Source organism: Vulpes lagopus, chromosome 13 (assembly GCF_018345385.1).
Source record: "Vulpes lagopus strain Blue_001 chromosome 13, ASM1834538v1, whole genome shotgun sequence".
Classification (NCBI taxonomy): Eukaryota; Metazoa; Chordata; class Mammalia; order Carnivora; family Canidae; genus Vulpes; species Vulpes lagopus.
In genome coordinates this window covers 37,028,813-37,052,690 of record NC_054836.1, presented here as the reverse complement: position 1 = coordinate 37,052,690, position 23,878 = coordinate 37,028,813, and the positions used below count along the sequence as shown (strand labels likewise).

General features: G+C 42.2%; 1 protein-coding gene across 1 annotated transcript in view; it reads right to left on the bottom strand.

Moving 5' to 3' along the window:
• CCDC126 (coiled-coil domain containing 126) overlaps window positions 1-14,273 on the bottom strand; it is a 47,173-nt gene extending 32,900 nt beyond the window's left edge. Inside the window, exon 1 of the mRNA XM_041728242.1 lies at window positions 14,038-14,273. The gene's annotated coding sequence lies outside the window, so the exon portion shown is untranslated. The remainder of the gene's footprint in view (window positions 1-14,037) is intronic.
• Between the last annotated feature and the right edge of the window lie 9,605 nt (window positions 14,274-23,878).

The following is a 23,878-nucleotide window of genomic DNA, read 5'->3' as shown; positions in this document are numbered from 1 at the left end:
GGCTTAAGCTCCTTATATAAATTAACTCATTAAATCTTCACAACTCCCACATTAATAGTGTTTTCACTCAACAAGTGAAAAAAAACTGAGGCAAAGAAGTTAATTTGTCCAAGGTCATACAACTGGATAGTGGTAGAGATAGGATTCAAAGCTCAAGCCCTGAACCTCTGCTCCTCTTTTGCAGCAATAGCAATAAAACAGAAACAGCAGAAACTATAGCCATAAACAACTACTGAGTTCTTATCAAATGAAGGAAATACTTCACAACAGCTATTTCATTCACTATTTGCAATGACCTCAAAACCTGGAAAAACCTGCCTAAGAGTTTTACCTAGGCCATGGACCTCACTTGCCTGAACTCTGGCAAGAGCTACAAGCCCACAAGCTCAGAATCTATAACTCCAATCAGGGTCTGCCATTTCTTTAGAAAAGGTCTTTAAACCCAGCCCTACTAGAATTCATAGGTTTTACAAAACTCCAAATGACAAACCCCCGGATTGTAATGGCTTTAGACAGAGAACAAGAGATCCAGGGAGGGAGGTGGGTTGAGACAGGGAGTGTTTCTCAGGGTGGGGGGCCTAAAAATAAGTAAAGAGCCCATTATTGCTCTATATTAACTATATACTAGCTGACTATTAAATTCAGAAAAGAGCCCTACATGAAAGGTCTTCATAGAGGTGCCCACGTGGCTCAGTTGGTTAAATGTCTGCCCTCAGCTCAGGTCACCATACCAGGATATTGAGATCAAGCCCCATGTTGGGCTCCCTGCTCTGCTTGGAGCCTGCTTCTCCCTCCACCCTCTCTCTCTCAAATAAATAAATAAAATCTTTAAAAAAAAAAAAAGGTCTTCATAGCCTTGACTCAAAATCAAGAGTCAGATGTTCAACTGACTGAGCCACCCAGGTACCCCAAGAAATTAAGCGTTTAACAGGAAAAGGGTTTGTTTTTGAGAATAGCAAAGAAGTGAGAAGTTGGGAGCCATTATCCCTCTCTATACTAGGGAACTATAAAAGGACACCAAGGAATAAAGTGAGCTACTAAGGAGAAAAGGCACCCTGGAGCCTTCTCCAAGTTAAAAAGATGGCCTGGAGCCAGCAGCTAATACCTGACAAAGGGCTGAGTAGTTCAAAGGCCCATGAGGGTTCTCTGAAGCAATCCAAGAGGGTCTGAAAACTATTATAAAGGTTCATTTCCACAAGTAATTCCAAGCAAGACCAACAGAGGTGACTAAGATTCCCAAAAGGATATAAACATGACTTTGGCATCTTCTCAGAATGCTTCACATTAAACTCACCTGAAGAGTTGTTTTTTTTTTTAATCCCCATGCCAGGTCATACCCCATACCAATTAAATTAGAATGTCTAGGGAGATGGAGCCAGGAATCCATTTTGTTATGTTTTTGTTTTGTTTTGTTTTTAAGAGCCTTAAGTTAGGGGCCCCTGGGTGGCTCAGATCATGACCCCAGAGCCCCACGTGGGCTTCCTATTCAATGGGGAGCATGCTTCTCCCTCTCCCGCTCTCTCATGCTCGCTCTCTGTCTCAAATAAATAAATAAATAAATAAATAAATAAATAAATAAATACCTTTAAAATGCACCCTAGGTTATTTTAATGTGCAGCAAAAAATGGGAACCCCTCGCCAAATCTCAAATTTCTGCATGAAGCAGCAATGAGAGCTACTGGTAGGACCACTAAATTCAATGGTACAAGTCAGTGCATCAGGAGTGACAGAGGCTTCTTACCTGGACCTACCTATAATGACCCTAAAGGGAAGGAAAAAGGAGCAGGAAAAAACAGTATCTTTGCCATAACCCAAGTCATTCCTGCCAGGGTAAGTAAGCTAAGCCCTACATTTACTAGACAGAAGTAGAGGAGAGTGAAAACAATTTCTTCTGGAATCACTTCAGTCCCTGTGATCAATATGAATATATTGTTGTGTTCCCTGAAAGATATTTTGTTATGCCACATAGAAAGAAAAAGGCAGACAAGATTTTAATTGTTTAGCAACTAAAGGCAAGTTATTTTAGTATTTTTAAAGAGAAATTATTCTTAGACTCAATCTCTACAAAAGAAAAAGAAAAAAAAGGGAGGGTTTAATATCTCCTTTCTGTGCAACATTCAAAGCTGCAAGTGAGAGAGGAACTTGTACTCTGAACTTCCCCATTTTTTCCTTCAGTTTCAAGTACTGGTCCAAGCTCCTGGAAGGCCACCTAGGTCATCACAAGGGAAATAACAACAAGACCTAAAAGATCTGCATTGTCGCCAATGGCTTATGGCTACAATCGAGCACAGTATTTATTAGAGTCCTTGCTCGACCAAAACAGTGTACAATCTGAAAACTTTTAATCCCAATTTCTAGACCACCATATTAACTATTATTGACTAAAAAGTCAAACTTCAAATTTGGCCCAAGTAGTTTTTAAAGGCCAAAATCAAATCATCAATACCTTCATCATCGTTACTTTGACCTAAGATACACTCTTAAATATATACATTTTTTTAAATATTTATTTATTTGACAGAGAGAGAGAGAGAGCGCGCACGCACAAGCAGGGAGAGTGGCAGAGGGAGAGGGAGAAGCCAGCTCCCTGCTTAAATGACTGAGCCACACAGTTGCCCCAGACTCCTAAATATTTTTAGGATTCCCAGGGGAAAGCTCTCATGCAATGGCAGAAATTACAAATGGTATTAATGTATATGGCCCAAAGCAGAAGAATGAAGGAGAAGAGACACACTTAAGATGAAGTTATCTATAGAGCACTAGATCTTCTGAAGAGGCAATGGAGTGTGGTCCAAGTATCATCATCTCCAATTGGATTCCTGCAGCTGTTTCAAGTGGTTTCCCAGATTTCTCTCCAACCCCACTTCAAGCCACTGTCCTCAGAGCAGACAAAATATTCTTTTAAAAACAAGCCACACAAAACATGAGAGACACCTAACTCTGGGAAACGAACAAGGGGTAGTGGAAAGGGAGGTGGGCAGGGGGGTTGGGGTGACTTGGTGATGGGCACTGATGGGGGCACTTGGCGGGATGAACACTGGGTGTTATGCTAAATGTTGGCAAATTGAACTCTAATAAAATAATTTTAAAAATAAAAATAAAAACAAGTCACAGGGGTGTCTGGTGGCTCAGTCACTTAAGCATCTGCCTACAGCTCAGGTCATGATCCCAGGGTTCGGGGATGGAGCCCCTGAGTTGGGCTCCCTGCGCAGCGAGGAGCCTGCTTCTCTGTCTCCTCCCTGCTTGTGCTCTCTGTTGCTATCTCTCTCTCTCTCTCTCTCTCAAATAAATAAATAAAATAAAATATTTTTTTAAATAAATAAAATGGGATTCCTGGGTGGCTCAGCGGTTTGGCGCCTGCCTTTGGCCCAGGGCGTGATCCTGGAGACCCAGGATCGAGTCCCATGTCGGGCTCCCTGCATGGAGCCTGCTTCTCCCTCTGCCTGTGTCTCTGCCTCTCTCTCTCTCTCTCTCTCTCTCTGTCTGTCTACCATGAATAAATAAATAAAATTTAAATAAATAAATAAATAAATACAAGTCACAATTTCAATAGTCACAATTCCAATGGTTCTCAGAGGAGATATGTAAATGAACAATAAGCACATGGAAAGATGCACAAATTACTAGTCATTAGGGAAATACAAATTAAAGCCACAATGAGATACCACTTCATACCCATTATTAGGATGATAGAAAAGGCATCAGAGTATACCACCCCAAAGTATGTATCCCACTGTGGTTTAAGGATTATTTTGAACTGAAGATAGCTCAGAAATAGTAGACGCAGGAAGCATTCCCTGCCTTGCTCTCCCCATTTCTACCTAAAACCAAGATATGAATTTCCCATCAGAAAGGTGATAACTTAAAAAAAAAAAGTGACAACTAAAAAATTAATTAATTAATTAAATTAAAAGAAAAAAAGAAAGGTGACAACTGGGGATCTCTGGGTGGCTCAGCGGTTTACGCTTGCCTTCGGCCCAGGGCATAAACCTGGAGTCCCAGGATCGAATCCCACATCAGGCTCCCTGCATGGAGCCTGCCTCTTCCTCTGCCTGTGTCTCTGCTTCTCTCTCTGTGTCTCTCATGAATAACTAATAATTAAAAATAAGAAAGAAAGAAAAGAAAGAAAGAAAAAGAAAGAAAAGAAAAGAAAAAAAAAGAAAAGGTGACAACTGGGGCACCTAGCTGGCTCAGTGGTTGAGTGTCTGCCTTTGACTCAAGTCATGATCCCAGGTTCTGGGATCGAGTCTCACATCGGGCTCCTGGCCAAGAGGCTGCTTCTCCCTCTGCCTATGTCTCTGCCTCTCTCTCTGTGTCACTCATAAATAAATAAATAAAATCTGAAAGAAAGAAAGAAAGAAAAAAAGAAAGAAAGAAGAAAGAAAGAAAGAAAGAAAGAAAGAAAGAAGAAAGAAAGAAAGAAAGAAGAAAGAAAGAAAGAAGAAAGAAAGAAAGAAAGAAAGAAAGAAAGAAAGAAAGAAGAGAAAAGAAAGAAAAGGAAAGGAAAGAAAAGATAAGAAAAGAAAAGAAAAGATAAGAAAAGAAAAGATAAAGGAAAAGAAGAAAAGAAAAGAAAAGGAAGGAAGAAAGAAAGAAGACAACATTCTCATCATGGTAGCTGGGGAGTTGATGTTCAGACAAATTCGTACAAACACATTTTAAACAACCCTTACCTTCCATTAGTTTCCTTCATAGATTACCTTCTCACAATTTACTGCCTCTAGAAGCTAAAACTCCTTTTCTTTTGTCTTATCAGATCTTCACAATTTACGGCTCTTTGTCTAAAGATATGTAAGTTCTCAGGCCTACCTGCTTCTTTAGTTTTCATTTCATTTTCTGTAATGCCCCTCATTTGCATATGAAATAAACCTTTTCCCCCAGTTAATCTGACTTTTGGCAGTTTAATTTGCAGAGCCCCAGTTACTGAACCTAAAAAGGTAGAGGATAAAAAAATTTTTCTTTCCTCTATAACATTTATCAAAAAAAACAAAACAAAAAACAAGTGTATGGTAGATGTAGAGAAATTCAAACTCTTTTTTTTTTTTTTTTTTTTGAGAAATTCAAACTCTTGTGGACTGCTGATAGGAATGAGAAATGGTGCAGCCATTATGGGAAACAGTATGTCCTCAAAAAATTAAACACAAAATTACCATGATCCCACAATTCCACTTCTAGGTATAATCAAAAAAGAATTGAAAGCAAGGCCTCAGAGGTATTTGTGCACCTATATATTCACTGCAGGATCATTCAACAATAGCCAAAAGGTAGAAACAACCCAAGTATCCAAAAAATGAACAGATAAAATGCAGTATATACATATAATGGAATATTATTCAGTTTTTTTTTTAATTTTTATTTATTTATGATAGGCACACAGTGAGAGAGAGAGAGAGAGAGAGAGGCAGAGACACAGGCAGAGGGAGAAGCAGGCTCCATGCACCGGGAGCCCGACGTGGGATTCGATCCCGGGTCTCCAGGATCGCGCCCTGGGCCAAAGGCAGGCGCCAAACCGCTGCGCCACCCAGGGATCCCATTATTCAATTTTAAATGAGAATAAAACTCTGATACTAGCTACAACATGAACTTTTAAAGATATCAATATTAAGGGGTGCCTGGCTGGCTCAGTCGGTGGAGCATGTGACTCTTAATCTCAGGGTCATGAGTTCAAGCCCCATGTAGGTCATGGAGCCTACTTTAAATATATGTGTGTGTGTGTATATATATATATCATAATAAGTTAATAAATCAGACACAGAAAAACAAATATTGTATGATTCCACTTAATATAGGTACTTAGAACAGTTAGATACATAGAAACAGAGAGTAGAATGGTAGTTACCAGGGGCTAGGGGTGAGAATCGGAGAATGAGAGCTATCGTTTAAAGTTTAGGGTACAGGGCAGTCCCGATGGCGCAGCGGTTTAGCGCTGCCTGCAGCCCAGGGCGTGATCCTGGAGACCCGGGGTTGAATCCTGCATCGGGCTCCCTGCATGGAGCCCGCTTCTCCCTCTGCCTGTGTCTCTGCCTGTCTCTCTCTCTCTCTCTCTCTCTCTGAATGAATAAATAAATAAATCTTTAAAAAAATAAAAATAGGGATCCCTGGGTGGCGCAGCGGTTTGGCGCCTGCCTTTGGCCCGGGGCGCAATCCTGGAGACCCGGGATCGAATCCCGCATCGGGCTCCCGGTGCCTGGAGCCTGCTTCTCCCTCTGTCTGTGTCTCTGCCTCTCTCTCTCTCTGTGACTATCATAAATAAATAAAAAATTAAAAAAAATAAATAAATAAATAAAAAATAAAAAAATATAAAGTTTAGGGTACAGAGTTTTACCCTGGGATGATGAAAAAGTTCTGGAGATGTGTAATATAGTGATGGCTGCACAAGAATGTGAACATACTTAATGCCACTGAACTACACACTTAAATATGGTTAAACTGGTACATTTTATGTTTGTATTTTTTACCACACACCCATACACACACACACACACAAAGTCATATATCACTCTCCTGCTTAAAAACCTTTCAACAGGGGATCCCTGGGTGGCTCAGCAGTTTAGTGCCTGCCTTTGACTCAGGGCGTGATCCTGGAGTCCTGGGATCCAGTCCCGCATCGGGCTCCCTGCGTGGAGCCTACTTCTCTCTGCCTGTGTCTCTGTGTCTCTGTGTCTCTCATGAATAAATAAATAAAAGTCTTTAAAAGAAAAAAAAAACCCTTCAACAGTTTCCCAGCACTTAAAATAAAATGAGAAGTCTTCATCAGGCCACAAGGCCCTGCAAAACCTGACTTTGGCCCTTATCTCTTGTCCTAATCTCACGCCACTTCCACCTTGCTCACTGTGCTACAGCCACACTAGGCAAGACAAACCAAATTCTTTCTGACCTCAGGATCTATATACAACTGCTATTCACCTGCCTGGGGCGTTCTCCCTGTACCTTGTTCCTTTTCATTTTTTAGTATTATTTAGCTCAAATGTTGCTTCTTCAAAAAGAAGCACTCCCACTCCTGCCCCACCTCCAGCCTCAAGGTACTCCATACGAAATTACATATTCTATCTTTAAAAACTTGAGCAAGTTATTTTATCTCCCTAGACCCCGATGTCCTCATTTATATAATGGGGACAAAACTAGCTACCTAATACTGGTAAAGATAATGACACCTCACACTATTCAATATACACTCACCTTTATTATTAGTGTCAGGCACTACTGCAGCAATGCCAGGAATTCTTGATAATCTGAGTTAACACAGATGTTTTATTAGACCCAAATAAAACTCCTCTGATTAGCTCTCATGGCCCTCCAATAATCCAGTCCCCAAAGGCAAATTTATTTCCCATCAGTCACAAAAATATCTCCCCAGTCAAGCCAGCCTTCTCACTGTCTTATATGATAGTAATAACATCTTACATTTATATATTTTTTATTTATGAAGAATGTTTCCTTACATTCTCTTATTCAGTTAGTTAATAGCTATCAGCAAGGTCTGAAAAAGTTTCTACTCAGAATTTGCAGAAAACATGAAATATTTCATTGGTACTAGTCACTGAAGAATTATCCAGTCCTAAAAGATGATATAATGGCATACTGTTGATGAGAAGAGTCCATCTACCAAATAGCCTAAAATGAGACTAGAGTATCTGTTTAAATGCTACCTTAGCCAGAAGAATTACAAAACCTCATCACCTTACCCTAGTCCACACTCATTCTCTTACAGCACATTACTTTATATGAGCTGATTTCACACATCACATCTTCTCATCTAGTCATGAGCCCTGTCTCCTCAATCCCATGTTCCTAAGGGCAAGAGTAACCTGCCCTACACTGCTGCCACAACTCCCACAGAGCTCTGTGGGCAATCAGTGAGGATATTTATAGTTTACTTTAAGCACACTCCCTGAGTCTAACCCCACCTTCTCCCAAGCAACAATGACTTCCCAGCAATGTTTTGGGGTGGGGGAAGGTAAAGAGGCAGAAGAGATGGAAGTTTCGAGATAAAATTAAAGTATCTTTAATCATCCATTTTGGGGCCTGATGAACCTAAGAAGATATCTAATCCAATCCCCTGACATATCAAATGTAATAAAACCCGGGTATCTTGACTAAAATGAGACAGTTAGGGATCCCTGGGTGGCGCAGCGGTTTGGCGCCTGCCTTTGGCCCAGGGCGCGGTCCTGGGGACCCGGGATCGAGTCCCACGTTGGGCTCCCGGTGCATGGAGCCTGCTTCTCCTTCTGCCTGTGTCTCTGCCTCTCTCTCTGTGTGTGTGTGACTATCATAAATAAATTTAAAAAAATAAAAATAAAAATAAAAAATAAATAAATAAATAAAATGAGACAGTTAATGGCAGAAACTATATAGATCTAGAGGACAGATCCTGACTCACCATTTAGGTTTTTCTCTATACCATACTACTTTCTTTACCTCCATTAGGAAGGCTAGGTTTATAAATACTGGATTAATTATAATATTAAATGAAGCTTATTCTCTTTTGCTTTAAAAGAACATAACCAGAGGGTGCCTGGGTGGCTCATTTAGTTAAGCAACTAAGGCTAGGGGAGGAGGTAGGGCATGTCTTGGAATCCAGCCCTCAATCCTCCCCCTTCCCCCACTACTCAGCAGGGAGTCTGCTTCTCCCTTGCCCCTCCCCGCAACCTATCTCTCACTCTCTCTCAAATACATAAATAAAATCCAAAAAAAAAGGAGAAAAGAACATAACCAGAAAACAGTAATAGCAGTTTAGAGCTATGATCTTAAAATTCTGAAAATATATGCTTGGACTATTGATTAAATTATCAAGTAGGCACATTAAAATTTCAAATACACTTTATTATCATAAATCAAAGTATTACACAGTTGCTACAAGAAGTTTTTAAGAAATCTTAAAAACTTAGCTTAGCCTTTTTTACATAATAAAAAAAAACAACACAAAAATATGAAGTAAAGCAAAGATAAATACAAGATCTTCTAGATAAAGACATCTTCACAATGATCAGCAGGCACTGATAAGAAAAAACATATTTCCAGAAAAAAGAATTTGGGGGTAGGGGAGGGCTACATAAAGGCCTAGGCTCAGGAACAACCTTTACTATATGAGGCTTCATTTAAAGCATAAAAGAACTCAGTTTATTCATTCATTTGCTCACTTATTCATTCACAATATTTATTGCAGTACCTACTATGTGCCAGAAACTAGAGATGTGAAAGGTGAAAACAAGACAGGATTCTTTTTCTTAATGACAATTATGTTTCAGCCAGAGTGGGACAATAATCAAGCAAACACAGAAACAAGCTCATTTCAACTTGTCATAAACTGCTATGGAGAAACTAAACAGGGTGACATGAGGATATCTGAGGAGTCTACGTGAAATATCAGGTCAAGGAAGGCCCTCTAAGGAGGTCTGATCTGAGAAAGAAGAGGAAATAAAGTCTGGTTCCAATTTCTCTCCAACTAAAACCTTTAGAATTCTTTTCTGACCAGAATCTTGGGAGCAGGCAGTAAATTCCTTATTCCTAGGTCTTCTTAGTACAAATAAATGGAAATGGGAGGGATCCTAATCCCCAGTATGGAATGGCCTGGTTTGGAGAAATCGTCCAAAGTGAACAGAAGGAAACCCACAAGCAAAAAGTTTTGTGTTCCCTTTTCTTATGAGAATGGCAGTTCCACTGTTCAGTAATATACAGGAATAGTAATAATCTGATATGGTGATCCTTGCACAGAAATATATAAATATTTTCCTATTAACGTTTTCTAATAATACGAAGAAGGTAATGTGGTAAGATGGGGTATGGGATAAAATCTAGGTAGTTCTTTAATGCCACTTAACAAATAGCTAACATGCAAACAAACAACTAGGTATTTAAGCTATTTTTCAGTGGTTTCTCCCTAGCCAGGAATGTGAAAACAAATAGTTTAGTTCAACATTATTACTATAGTCAAGGCAGAGATTCACCCTCATTTTAAAGAAAAGGAGAGTGAAGGACAAAGAGGATTAATGACTACCTGGTGGCAAACAAATGGGGGGAAATTGGGCATCCAAACTTTCAGCACAGGACTCCTGTGTTTTTCTAAAGCAAAGAACAAAAATCAACCTAACAGTCTGCAAATGGTACTTTAAAAAAAAAAAGGTAAAATAGAAACTATCAAAGTAGACTGTACACACTACAGATTTTTGTTTTATGTCAGTTTTCTTTCAGTTATATACCTATATATTTTTTCTTACACAGACACATGCGTGCACACAAACACACTTGTGTTATCTATGGAGTCTTGACATAAAAATATCTCTTGCTATGGGTTGCAGTCAAAAACTTTAAAAACACTTTATACCACACTGCCTGTCTTGAAATACTTGGTTTTTCTTTTAATGCAAACATTGCAATTAGCAACATGAAAAATATTAATAATAGACAGTAATCCTACCTGAAAAAAAATTTTCCCTTCAAATCCTGTTTTTGCATTTTTCAGTGCTCTGCTTCCTGTGCTTGTTCATGACTATAGCTAAAGTAGCTATTAAACAGTGTGCTCGCTTTGGTGGCACAAATACTACAGTAGCTGTAACAGCAATAGCAGCAACTAGCAAGGAGACAAGCTCTCACGCAGCCAAAGGTCCTACAGGAAATCAGAGCCTATTAGTCTCCCAAGGAATTTACAGTTAGAGAAGCAGATATTCTGTACAAAAAAAAAAAAACACAGTATGTTCACCAGAGCTCAGAGGTTTAGACAGTTCTCTACAAAAAAAATTCAGAAATAAGTCCTCCACAGACTTGACCTCGGAATGTAATTTCAGGGAGAAAGGCCCATTTTAAAAATATTTTTTCTACACAATATTGCCCAAAGTTAATATCTAGGGGAAAAACAATAACAAAGATACAGCCATTCTCTCCTAATTAGGTCTAAGATTTAAAATGTGAACTGCAGGGCAGCCCCGGTGGCGCAGCGGTTTAGCGCTGCCTGTAGCCCAGGGCATGACCCTGGAGACCCTGGATCGAATCCCACATCAGGCTCTCTGTATGATGCCTGCTTCTCTCTCTGCCTGTGTCCCTGCCTCTCTCTGTCTCTATGAATAAATAAATAAAATCTTAAAAAAAAATAAAATAAAATGTGAACTGCCTTGAGAGAAACTACACTAAAATTCCAGCTAAGATACAGAAACATATATTGAGATATCAGATCATCTTTAGATGGTATACTTGGGAGAAAAGAGAGAAGATAATAGCTCTAGAGAGTACAAAGATGTAAGAAAATGGGTAAAGTAATTCAGGGTTAAGAAAAGAAAATTTTAGGGCAAAAGGGAAACTATTCAATCACTATGCCAGAGAAAAATTTAACCTAAAATATACTGTGTTGTACCAGATATCTGTCACCTGCCTAATGCCTCAGCCAATCACGTTTTGTGCCCCATGAGCCCACCTCTCCTTCCATAGCTGATTAGCACTTGGCACCTCTGCCTGAGGTCTTGGGAAGAAAAGAGCCCCTAAGAACACCAGGATGTTGTGAATTGAAGCAAAAGGGAAAGAATTCACAAAAAGAAACAACGAAGTTTGGATTAGGGGATTGACAAACTAGAATTACGAAGAAACGGGCACAATAGGTAAACAGAGGCTATGAGCAAAATAAAAGGGATACACAGTAGAGAGAAAGAGAACTAAACATGTCAAGAATGTAGAAAAAACAGGGGGAATCCCTGGGTGGCTCAGCGGTTTAGCGCCTGCCTTCCGCCCAGGGTGTGATCATGGAGTCCCACGTCGGGCTCCCTCTGCACAGAGCCTGCTTCTCCCTCTGCCTGTGTGTGTCTCTCTCTCTCATGAATAAATAAAATCTTAAAAAAAAAAAAAAAAGAATGTAGAAAAAACATACAATTCGTAAAAGAGGAATGAACCCATCAGTAGATTCTAGTTTGTGGCAGCTTTCTAGTTCCTAGTTGTGTGTGCCCTTCCTCCAGGTGGAAAGAAAAAAACCCTGAGACACAAATAAATGAATGAAAAGGCTTATATCCATTTGTTCCATGTTAAAAAGGAACATCCAAAAAAAAACTTTATCAATGAAAGTCTGAACTGGAAGAGTTCTTGGGATCAGATCAATTCACTAGGTTAGACATGAGGAAAAGAAGGACACAAAGGAACATTAGGGTACAGTGACCGAGATCTAAGACAAAAACCAAGGGCTCCTATTTCCACAGTCCATTACCCTGTCCTGTACAGCCCTAACACCAACAAGGAAACATTTTTTTTTTCAAAATGAGAATTTTTGCCACATAGTTTTAAGAGAATCAGAAATCTTTCTATGCACCTGTCATCTCCCACAGTTTAAATAGGGTTTCCCCTTATTTATTTTCTTGCTCTCTATGATCCTTATTAAACACATTCATCCGACTTCATCTTTTCTTCTTAAAATTTTCTTAAATGCATCAGTCACTGAAGACAGGACATAGAAAATTCATCAGGCCCTACTGGCTTTTCTCCCACTGTAAGCGTACATTTAAAAACAGCGTTACTTGGGACGTGTTATTTCACATAGTACACGACAGTGATAGACCCTAAAGTACTACAAAACAGACATTTTCAATGAAAAAAAAAAAAATTCACCTAGGGGCCTTAAGAATGTCCTTAAAGAAAAACTCATCACCAAGGTCAGTGAATATCAGGAGAGAACAGCTCAAGAATCAAAACTATAGAGGAACTAATGTGAACTGTTTCAAATCATTCCTCCTAAATTTTATTGCATTCACTCAACTTGTTCTGGGAACAAAACTGTCACTGGCAAACAAAAATCCCACAGGGGCAAAATTACTAACCAGTGAGAAAGTGTAGAGACCGGTGGGGGGGGTGGGAAAAAAAAAAGTTGACATAAGGTAAAAGATGGCGAAGCCCTACGTCAGGAGCTGCAGAACACCTAGATGCTTACTCTGCTAAAACAAACACTTAAGCTCCTCTAAAGATTCTCCCAAAGGGCACGGCTGGGGGGGGGGGGGGGGGGGGGAGGACGGTGAATAAAGTCCTTGTATCTCCGGAGCTGATCCTCCGAAAAGCGGAGTCATCAATTTCCCAAGAACATTCTCAGCCATCTTAAAGCCGTTGGAAATTAAGAAGAGAGCGTATTTTAAAGGAATTCCTCCCTTAGGTTTAAGGTCGAACAAGGTACGAGGGGAAGAACACACAACCTCATCGCGCTCATCATTAAGCAAAGCAAAGCACAAAACTCATAAATCCAGAAGAGGCCACTTCAGCACAACTAAGGAAAGTAATACTCGAAGGATATTATTTCATCAAAGGAATTAATGGCGTTGTTGGCACATTATTTTTTATTATTTTTAATTATTATTCCGACGACTTAAAGGTGTGTACTGTTATCTCCATCTGATGGATGAGAAAACCCCGGCTCAGAGCCTTTTAATTAACCAAGGTCACGAAGCCAGGCAGCGACTCGCCCAGGATGGGAACCCAGGCTGCCTGAGCCACTCTTAGCGCCGCTTTCGAGAGTCTTAGGTCACAGTCGACGAGCAGTTTAAGTTCATCTTTACCAGGCACCCGGGAGCTGAGTTTGAAGAGGGGGTAAAAAAAAAAAAAAAAAAAGTGGGGTGGGGGGGGCGTTTGACTTTCTCCCTCAAAGTAGAACAGGGCTGAGCTGTCAAGAGCAGAACGAGAAGTGAGCGCGGCTCCGCGCGGACGCTCCATCCATCCCTGCGCCAGGCCGGTCGCTCCCCCGCGCCCGCGGCACCGGGCTGAGCCCGCCCCGCTCGCTTCTCCGCCCCGGGGCCCACGGGGCCACGGCGGTCACACCCGGAGGGGCAGGGACACAAAGAGCCTGCTCCGCCGCCGCGGGCGACCGGCCGACCCCGAGCCGGCTCTCCGCGGACACCTGGGGCAGCGGCCCGGGTGGGGCGGGGGGCACGGGCGGGACCCCGCGGAGGCAGCGCGGCCGCCGGGCCTGAGGGGAATACCGGAGAGGCGCGCGGAGGGCGAGCGGGCGGGCGGGCGAGCGCGCGGGCGGGCGCAGTCGCCTCCACCCGCCCCGTTTCCCTCTCGCCCCCTCCCCATTACCTTGCCCGCGGGCTTCTTGTCACTGTCGCCGCCGCCAACGGGCTCCCGAGCCGGGGCGGCGTAGCGAAAGTCGATTAGCGGGCGTCAGTGGCGTCCCGCGCCAGCGGAGCAGCCTCCAGGTCGGGAGGGAGAAAGGCCAAAGACGGAGGATCACGGACGAGGTGGTTCCCAGCTCGTGGAGATTCTACTCTTCTCGTCCCTCGCAGTCCGCTTCCGCTCCGCCTCCCGGCCCGTCCTGGCCCTTCCCCCACTTCGGAGACCAGCCGGTCGCGGCGCGCGGCATTATGGGGGATGTAGTCCAGGAATGCGGAAGAGGCGGCACGTGCTTCTAAGCCCGACAGCTCCTACTGCTGGGGCAGGGCGACGCCGTTGCGTAGCAACCACAGGAAGCTGCCGGCTTCCACTGGATTGGAAAATGAATTGACCCGAGGCTGGCGCTCGGTCTCAACTCCCTGCAGTAGCTGAAAGGAGCGTGTGGGCGTCCTACTCCTGACCCTCCAGCAGGCGACTAACAATTCCAAGGTTGTGAGCCGCAGGCAAAGGGACTTAATAGTAATTATAAGTGTGCTGCAGGGCAGCCCGCGTGGCTCAGCGGTTTAGCGCCGCCTGCAGCCCGGGGTGTGATCCTGGAGATCGAGCCACGTCGGGCTCCCCGCACGGATATGGAGCCTGTTTCTCCCTCTGCCTCTCTCTATCTCTGTGTGTCTCTCACGAGTAAATAAATAAAATCTTAAAAAAAGATAAAGTAAAAGTGTGCTGCAGACAAGAATGTCTGCTATTGCCCCCAATGCTCTTGGTCACTGGAGTGAGGCAAGAAAAACAAAAGGACTAACGATTAAAAAACAAATTATTTTTCATAGATCATCGATGTCATTATTATGAATGTGGCAAATCTAAAAGAATCTACAGATGAATTGTTATAATTAATAAGAGTTAAACAAGTTAATTTAAAAAATCACATTTAGGGCCCCTGAGTGGCTCAGTGGTTGAGAGTCTACCCTCTGCTCCCCAAGTGATCCCCTGGTCCTGGGATCGAGTCCCACATTGGGCTCCCTGCATGGAGCCTGCTTCTCCCTCTGCCTATATCTCTGCCTCTCTGTGTGTCTCATGAATAAATAAAATCTTTAAAAAAATAAAATCACATTTTAAAAAATCAATACGTATTTTGATATTCTAGGAGAAAAGAATTTTGTTAAAGATACCACTTAAAATAGTTTCAAATTAAATACTAAGCACCTAGGAATAAATCAAAGGGCAAGAACTACATGAAGTAATTAAAAAACATTGAAGAGGGGTGACTGCTCAGGCAGTTGAGCAGCCAACTCTTGATTTCAGCTCCAGTGGTGATCTCTGGGTGGTGGGATTGAATTCCACTGGGCATGGAGTCTGCTTAAGATTCTCTCCCTCACCTTCAGGGGGGCCTCCCTACCTTGCCCAAAACTTGCATGCCCCGGCATTCTCTTAAAAAAAAAAAAAAAGGCCATTGAAGAAAAAGTACCTCCCTGGCTCAGCTGCTCTAGCATGCAACTTTTGATCTCAGGGTCATGAGTTCAACCCCCATGATGGTCATGGAGTCAAACAAACATTGAAGAAGACCTAAACAAGAGATATGTTCATAGGAGTTTCAATACTGAATGAGGTCAAGTCTCCCCAAATTTTCTGTAGATATAATCCAGTTCCAGATAAAACTTGATAGGTGTTTTGCGGTTTGTATGTGTGAAACTTAAGCCAATTAGACAATTTTATGGAAGAGCAGAGGTAAGCATTCCTGAGGAAGCGAAGAAAGTAAAGAAAAAAGAGGAAGAGGAAGGCTGGTGCTACCAGATAGTAAGTTTTATCATAAAGCCATAGTAACTAAAACATTGTGATACTGGATCACGAATAGACAGAGTTACTAGTGGATAGAATAAAGACCCCAGAAAGTCTCACCCATACATAGAATTTATGTTGTCATGGTGGTGATGCTTAGCAAAACCTAAAAAATTGTTTTCAATAATTGGCGCTAGGAGAAATATATTCTCATTTGGAAGGGGAAAAATGAAATTGGGCCCTTTGCAGCACACACAAAAAGCAATTCTGGGTGGATAATAGACATAAATTTGAATGGCAAAACAATAAAGCTTTTAGAAGATAAAAATAGAAGCATATATTCATGATCGTGAGAGTAGGGGATAGACTTGTTGGACTGCCTGCCTGGCTCAGTCCATAGAACATGAGACTCTTGATCTTGTGCCGCACATGGGGGATAGAATTTACTTAAAAAAAAAAAAAGAAAGAAAGAAAGAGAGAAAGACTGGAGGACAGACTTTTTAAACTAATCCAAAAAATCCTAGCTATAATAGAAAAACTGATCAATTGGACTACATTAATATTTAAGACTCAGTTTCATCAAATGACACCATTAAAGAGTCAAAAAGCAAGCTTTAGAGTCTGATAGAACTTACAGCATTATAGTATACATCTTAAATTTATACAGAGTTGTCAATTATAGCTCAATAAAACTGAAAAAAAAAATGTATAGCACCTATAACCAAGAAGTGTCTTGTATCCAGAACATGAAAAGAACTACAATCATAAGAAAAAGATTTGAACAAAAAAAAAAAAAAAAAAAAGATTTGAACAGGCACATCACTAAGAAATAAATCCAAATAATCAGTAAACATGTGAAAAAGTGTCAACTTTCTATGAACACAGGGAAATTGAAGCCACATTAAGAGAATACTATACCACCCAGTGGCTAAAATGAAAAAGATGGAAAACACATATAGTATAGTCAAGGGAATTCACCCTCATTTTGGGAGAGTAAAGGATTTCGACTACTGGTGGCAAACAAATGGGGGAAAATTGGGCCACCCTTTCAGAGACTCCTGTGTTTAAGCAAGACTATCAACAGTCTCACGGTATTAAAAAAAAAAAGGTAAAATAGAAACTATCAAAGTAGACTGTACACACTACAGATTTTTGTTTTATGTCAGTTTTCTTTCAGTTATATACCTATATATTTTTTCTTACACAGACACATGCGTGCACACAAACACACTTGTGTTATCTATGGAGTCTTGACATAAAAATATCTCTTGCTATGGGTTGCAGTCAAAAACTTTAAAAACACTTTATACCACACTGCCTGTCTTGAAATACTTGGTTTTTCTTTTAATGCAAACATTGCAATTAGCAACATGAAAAATATTAATAATAGACAGTAATCCTACCTGAAAAAAAATTTTCCCTTCAAATCCTGTTTTTGCATTTTTCAGTGCTCTGCTTCCTGTGCTTGTTCATGACTATAGCTAAAGTAGCTATTAAACAGTGTGCTCGCTTTGGTGGCACAAATACTACAGTAGCTGTAACAGCAATAGCAGCAACTAGCAAGGAGACAAGCTCTCACGCAGCCAAAGGTCCTACAGGAAATCAGAGCCTATTAGTCTCCCAAGGAATTTACAGTTAGAGAAGCAGATATTCTGTACAAAAAAAAAAAACACAGTATGTTCACCAGAGCTCAGAGGTTTAGACAGTTCTCTACAAAAAAAATTCAGAAATAAGTCCTCCACAGACTTGACCTCGGAATGTAATTTCAGGGAGAAAGGCCCATTTTAAAAATATTTTTTCTACACAATATTGCCCAAAGTTAATATCTAGGGGAAAAACAATAACAAAGATACAGCCATTCTCTCCTAATTAGGTCTAAGATTTAAAATGTGAACTGCAGGGCAGCCCCGGTGGCGCAGCGGTTTAGCGCTGCCTGTAGCCCAGGGCATGACCCTGGAGACCCTGGATCGAATCCCACATCAGGCTCTCTGTATGATGCCTGCTTCTCTCTCTGCCTGTGTCCCTGCCTCTCTCTGTCTCTATGAATAAATAAATAAAATCTTAAAAAAAAATAAAATAAAATGTGAACTGCCTTGAGAGAAACTACACTAAAATTCCAGCTAAGATACAGAAACATATATTGAGATATCAGATCATCTTTAGATGGTATACTTGGGAGAAAAGAGAGAAGATAATAGCTCTAGAGAGTACAAAGATGTAAGAAAATGGGTAAAGTAATTCAGGGTTAAGAAAAGAAAATTTTAGGGCAAAAGGGAAACTATTCAATCACTATGCCAGAGAAAAATTTAACCTAAAATATACTGTGTTGTACCAGATATCTGTCACCTGCCTAATGCCTCAGCCAATCACGTTTTGTGCCCCATGAGCCCACCTCTCCTTCCATAGCTGATTAGCACTTGGCACCTCTGCCTGAGGTCTTGGGAAGAAAAGAGCCCCTAAGAACACCAGGATGTTGTGAATTGAAGCAAAAGGGAAAGAATTCACAAAAAGAAACAACGAAGTTTGGATTAGGGGATTGACAAACTAGAATTACGAAGAAACGGGCACAATAGGTAAACAGAGGCTATGAGCAAAATAAAAGGGATACACAGTAGAGAGAAAGAGAACTAAACATGTCAAGAATGTAGAAAAAACAGGGGGAATCCCTGGGTGGCTCAGCGGTTTAGCGCCTGCCTTCCGCCCAGGGTGTGATCATGGAGTCCCACGTCGGGCTCCCTCTGCACAGAGCCTGCTTCTCCCTTTGCCTGTGTGTCTCTCTCTCTCTCATGAATAAATAAAATCTTAAAAAAAAAAAAAAAGAATGTAGAAAAAACATACAATTCGTAAAAGAGGAATGAACCCATCAGTAGATTCTAGTTTGTGGCAGCTTTCTAGTTCCTAGTTGTGTGTGCCCTTCCTCCAGGTGGAAAGAAAAAAACCCTGAGACACAAATAAATGAATGAAAAGGCTTATATCCATTTGTTCCATGTTAAAAAGGAACATCCAAAAAAAAACTTTATCAATGAAAGTCTGAACTGGAAGAGTTCTTGGGATCAGATCAATTCACTAGGTTAGACATGAGGAAAAGAAGGACACAAAGGAACATTAGGGTACAGTGACCGAGATCTAAGACAAAAACCAAGGGCTCCTATTTCCACAGTCCATTACCCTGTCCTGTACAGCCCTAACACCAACAAGGAAACATTTTTTTTTTTCAAAATGAGAATTTTTGCCACATAGTTTTAAGAGAATCAGAAATCTTTCTATGCACCTGTCATCTCCCACAGTTTAAATAGGGTTTCCCCTTATTTATTTTCTTGCTCTCTATGATCCTTATTAAACACATTCATCCGACTTCATCTTTTCTTCTTAAAATTTTCTTAAATGCATCAGTCACTGAAGACAGGACATAGAAAATTCATCAGGCCCTACTGGCTTTTCTCCCACTGTAAGCGTACATTTAAAAACAGCGTTACTTGGGACGTGTTATTTCACATAGTACACGACAGTGATAGACCCTAAAGTACTACAAAACAGACATTTTCAATGAAAAAAAAAAAAATTCACCTAGGGGCCTTAAGAATGTCCTTAAAGAAAAACTCATCACCAAGGTCAGTGAATATCAGGAGAGAACAGCTCAAGAATCAAAACTATAGAGGAACTAATGTGAACTGTTTCAAATCATTCCTCCTAAATTTTATTGCATTCACTCAACTTGTTCTGGGAACAAAACTGTCACTGGCAAACAAAAATCCCACAGGGGCAAAATTACTAACCAGTGAGAAAGTGTAGAGACCGGTGGGGGGGGGTGGGAAAAAAAAAAGTTGACATAAGGTAAAAGATGGCGAAGCCCTACGTCAGGAACTGCAGAACACCTAGATGCTTACTCTGCTAAAACAAACACTTAAGCTCCTCTAAAGATTCTCCCAAAGGGCACGGCTGGGGGGGGGGGGGGCGGGGGGGGACGGTGAATAAAGTCCTTGTATCTCCGGAGCTGATCCTCCGAAAAGCGGAGTCATCAATTTCCCAAGAACATTCTCAGCCATCTTAAAGCCGTTGGAAATTAAGAAGAGAGCGTATTTTAAAGGAATTCCTCCCTTAGGTTTAAGGTCGAACAAGGTACGAGGGGAAGAACACACAACCTCATCGCGCTCATCATTAAGCAAAGCAAAGCACAAAACTCATAAATCCAGAAGAGGCCACTTCAGCACAACTAAGGAAAGTAATACTCGAAGGATATTATTTCATCAAAGGAATTAATGGCGTTGTTGGCACATTATTTTTATTATTTTTAATTATTATTCCGACGACTTAAAGGTGTGTACTGTTATCTCCATCTGATGGATGAGAAAACCCCGGCTCAGAGCCTTTTAATTAACCAAGGTCACGAAGCCAGGCAGCGACTCGCCCAGGATGGGAACCCAGGCTGCCTGAGCCACTCTTAGCGCCGCTTTCGAGAGTCTTAGGTCACAGTCGACGAGCAGTTTAAGTTCATCTTTACCAGGCACCCGGGAGCTGAGTTTGAAGAGGGGGTAAAAAAAAAAAAAAAAAAGTGGGGTGGGGGGGGCGTTTGACTTTCTCCCTCAAAGTAGAACAGGGCTGAGCTGTCAAGAGCAGAACGAGAAGTGAGCGCGGCTCCGCGCGGACGCTCCATCCATCCCTGCGCCAGGCCGGTCGCTCCCCCGCGCCCGCGGCACCGGGCTGAGCCCGCCCCGCTCGCTTCTCCGCCCCGGGGCCCACGGGGCCACGGCGGTCACACCCGGAGGGGCAGGGACACAAAGAGCCTGCTCCGCCGCCGCGGGCGACCGGCCGACCCCGAGCCGGCTCTCCGCGGACACCTGGGGCAGCGGCCCGGGTGGGGCGGGGGGCACGGGCGGGACCCCGCGGAGGCAGCGCGGCCGCCGGGCCTGAGGGGAATACCGGAGAGGCGCGCGGAGGGCGAGCGGGCGGGCGGGCGAGCGCGCGGGCGGGCGCAGTCGCCTCCACCCGCCCCGTTTCCCTCTCGCCCCCTCCCCATTACCTTGCCCGCGGGCTTCTTGTCACTGTCGCCGCCGCCAACGGGCTCCCGAGCCGGGGCGGCGTAGCGAAAGTCGATTAGCGGGCGTCAGTGGCGTCCCGCGCCAGCGGAGCAGCCTCCAGGTCGGGAGGGAGAAAGGCCAAAGACGGAGGATCACGGACGAGGTGGTTCCCAGCTCGTGGAGATTCTACTCTTCTCGTCCCTCGCAGTCCGCTTCCGCTCCGCCTCCCGGCCCGTCCTGGCCCTTCCCCCACTTCGGAGACCAGCCGGTCGCGGCGCGCGGCATTATGGGGGATGTAGTCCAGGAATGCGGAAGAGGCGGCACGTGCTTCTAAGCCCGACAGCTCCTACTGCTGGGGCAGGGCGACGCCGTTGCGTAGCAACCACAGGAAGCTGCCGGCTTCCACTGGATTGGAAAATGAATTGACCCGAGGCTGGCGCTCGGTCTCAACTCCCTGCAGTAGCTGAAAGGAGCGTGTGGGCGTCCTACTCCTGACCCTCCAGCAGGCGACTAACAATTCCAAGGTTGTGAGCCGCAGGCAAAGGGACTTAATAGTAATTATAAGTGTGCTGCAGGGCAGCCCGCGTGGCTCAGCGGTTTAGCGCCGCCTGCAGCCCGGGGTGTGATCCTGGAGATCGAGCCACGTCGGGCTCCCCGCACGGATATGGAGCCTGTTTCTCCCTCTGCCTCTCTCTATCTCTGTGTGTCTCTCACGAGTAAATAAATAAAATCTTAAAAAAAGATAAAGTAAAAGTGTGCTGCAGACAAGAATGTCTGCTATTGCCCCCAATGCTCTTGGTCACTGGAGTGAGGCAAGAAAAACAAAAGGACTAACGATTAAAAAACAAATTATTTTTCATAGATCATCGATGTCATTATTATGAATGTGGCAAATCTAAAAGAATCTACAGATGAATTGTTATAATTAATAAGAGTTAAACAAGTTAATTTAAAAAATCACATTTAGGGCCCCTGAGTGGCTCAGTGGTTGAGAGTCTACCCTCTGCTCCCCAAGTGATCCCCTGGTCCTGGGATCGAGTCCCACATTGGGCTCCCTGCATGGAGCCTGCTTCTCCCTCTGCCTATATCTCTGCCTCTCTGTGTGTCTCATGAATAAATAAAATCTTTAAAAAAATAAAATCACATTTTAAAAAATCAATACGTATTTTGATATTCTAGGAGAAAAGAATTTTGTTAAAGATACCACTTAAAATAGTTTCAAATTAAATACTAAGCACCTAGGAATAAATCAAAGGGCAAGAACTACATGAAGTAATTAAAAAACATTGAAGAGGGGTGACTGCTCAGGCAGTTGAGCAGCCAACTCTTGATTTCAGCTCCAGTGGTGATCTCTGGGTGGTGGGATTGAATTCCACTGGGCATGGAGTCTGCTTAAGATTCTCTCCCTCACCTTCAGGGGGGCCTCCCTACCTTGCCCAAAACTTGCATGCCCCGGCATTCTCTTAAAAAAAAAAAAAAGGCCATTGAAGAAAAAGTACCTCCCTGGCTCAGCTGCTCTAGCATGCAACTTTTGATCTCAGGGTCATGAGTTCAACCCCCATGATGGTCATGGAGTCAAACAAACATTGAAGAAGACCTAAACAAGAGATATGTTCATAGGAGTTTCAATACTGAATGAGGTCAAGTCTCCCCAAATTTTCTGTAGATATAATCCAGTTCCAGATAAAACTTGATAGGTGTTTTGCGGTTTGTATGTGTGAAACTTAAGCCAATTAGACAATTTTATGGAAGAGCAGAGGTAAGCATTCCTGAGGAAGCGAAGAAAGTAAAGAAAAAAGAGGAAGAGGAAGGCTGGTGCTACCAGATAGTAAGTTTTATCATAAAGCCATAGTAACTAAAACATTATGATACTGGATCACGAATAGACAGAGTTACTAGTGGATAGAATAAAGACCCCAGAAAGTCTCACCCATACATAGAATTTATGTTGTCATGGTGGTGATGCTTAGCAAAACCTAAAAAATTGTTTTCAATAATTGGCGCTAGGAGAAATATATTCTCATTTGGAAGGGGAAAAATGAAATTGGGCCCTTTGCAGCACACACAAAAAGCAATTCTGGGTGGATAATAGACATAAATTTGAATGGCAAAACAATAAAGCTTTTAGAAGATAAAAATAGAAGCATATATTCATGATCGTGAGAGTAGGGGATAGACTTGTTGGACTGCCTGCCTGGCTCAGTCCATAGAACATGAGACTCTTGATCTTGTGCCCCACATGGGGGATAGAATTTACTTTAAAAAAAAAAAAGAAAGAAAGAAAGAGAGAAAGACTGGAGGACAGACTTTTTAAACTAATCCAAAAAATCCTAGCTATAATAGAAAAACTGATCAATTGGACTACATTAATATTTAAGACTCAGTTTCATCAAATGACACCATTAAAGAGTCAAAAAGCAAGCTTTAGAGTCTAATAAGAAACTTACAGCATTATAGTATACATCTTAAATTTATACAGAGCTGTCAATTATAGCTCAATAAAACTGAAAAAAAAATGTATAGCACCTATAACCAAGAAGTGTCTTGTATCCAGAACATGAAAAGAACTACAATCATAAGAAAAAGATTTGAACAGGCACATCACTAAGAAATAAATCCAAATAATCAGTAAACATGTGAAAAAGTGTCAACTTTCTATGAACACAGGGAAATTGAAGCCACATTAAGAGAATACTATACCACCCAGTGGCTAAAATGAAAAAGATGGAAAACGACAAGGTATCAACCAGGAGTAGAGCAATGGGAATTTTCCCTTCACTATGGGGAGAGTAAATTAATAGTCCTGTTTGGAAAAATCTACTGGCCCTATCTACTAAAGTTGAACACAGGCCCATATGTGAGCCAAGATGTCACTTTCACGTACATACTCTAAGAAGTCATGCTAGGGCAACCTGAGTGGCTCAGCGGTTTAGCGCTGCCTTCAGCCCAGGGCGTGATCCTGGAGACCTGAGATCGAGTCCCACGTCGGGCTCCCAGCATGGAGCCTGTTTCTC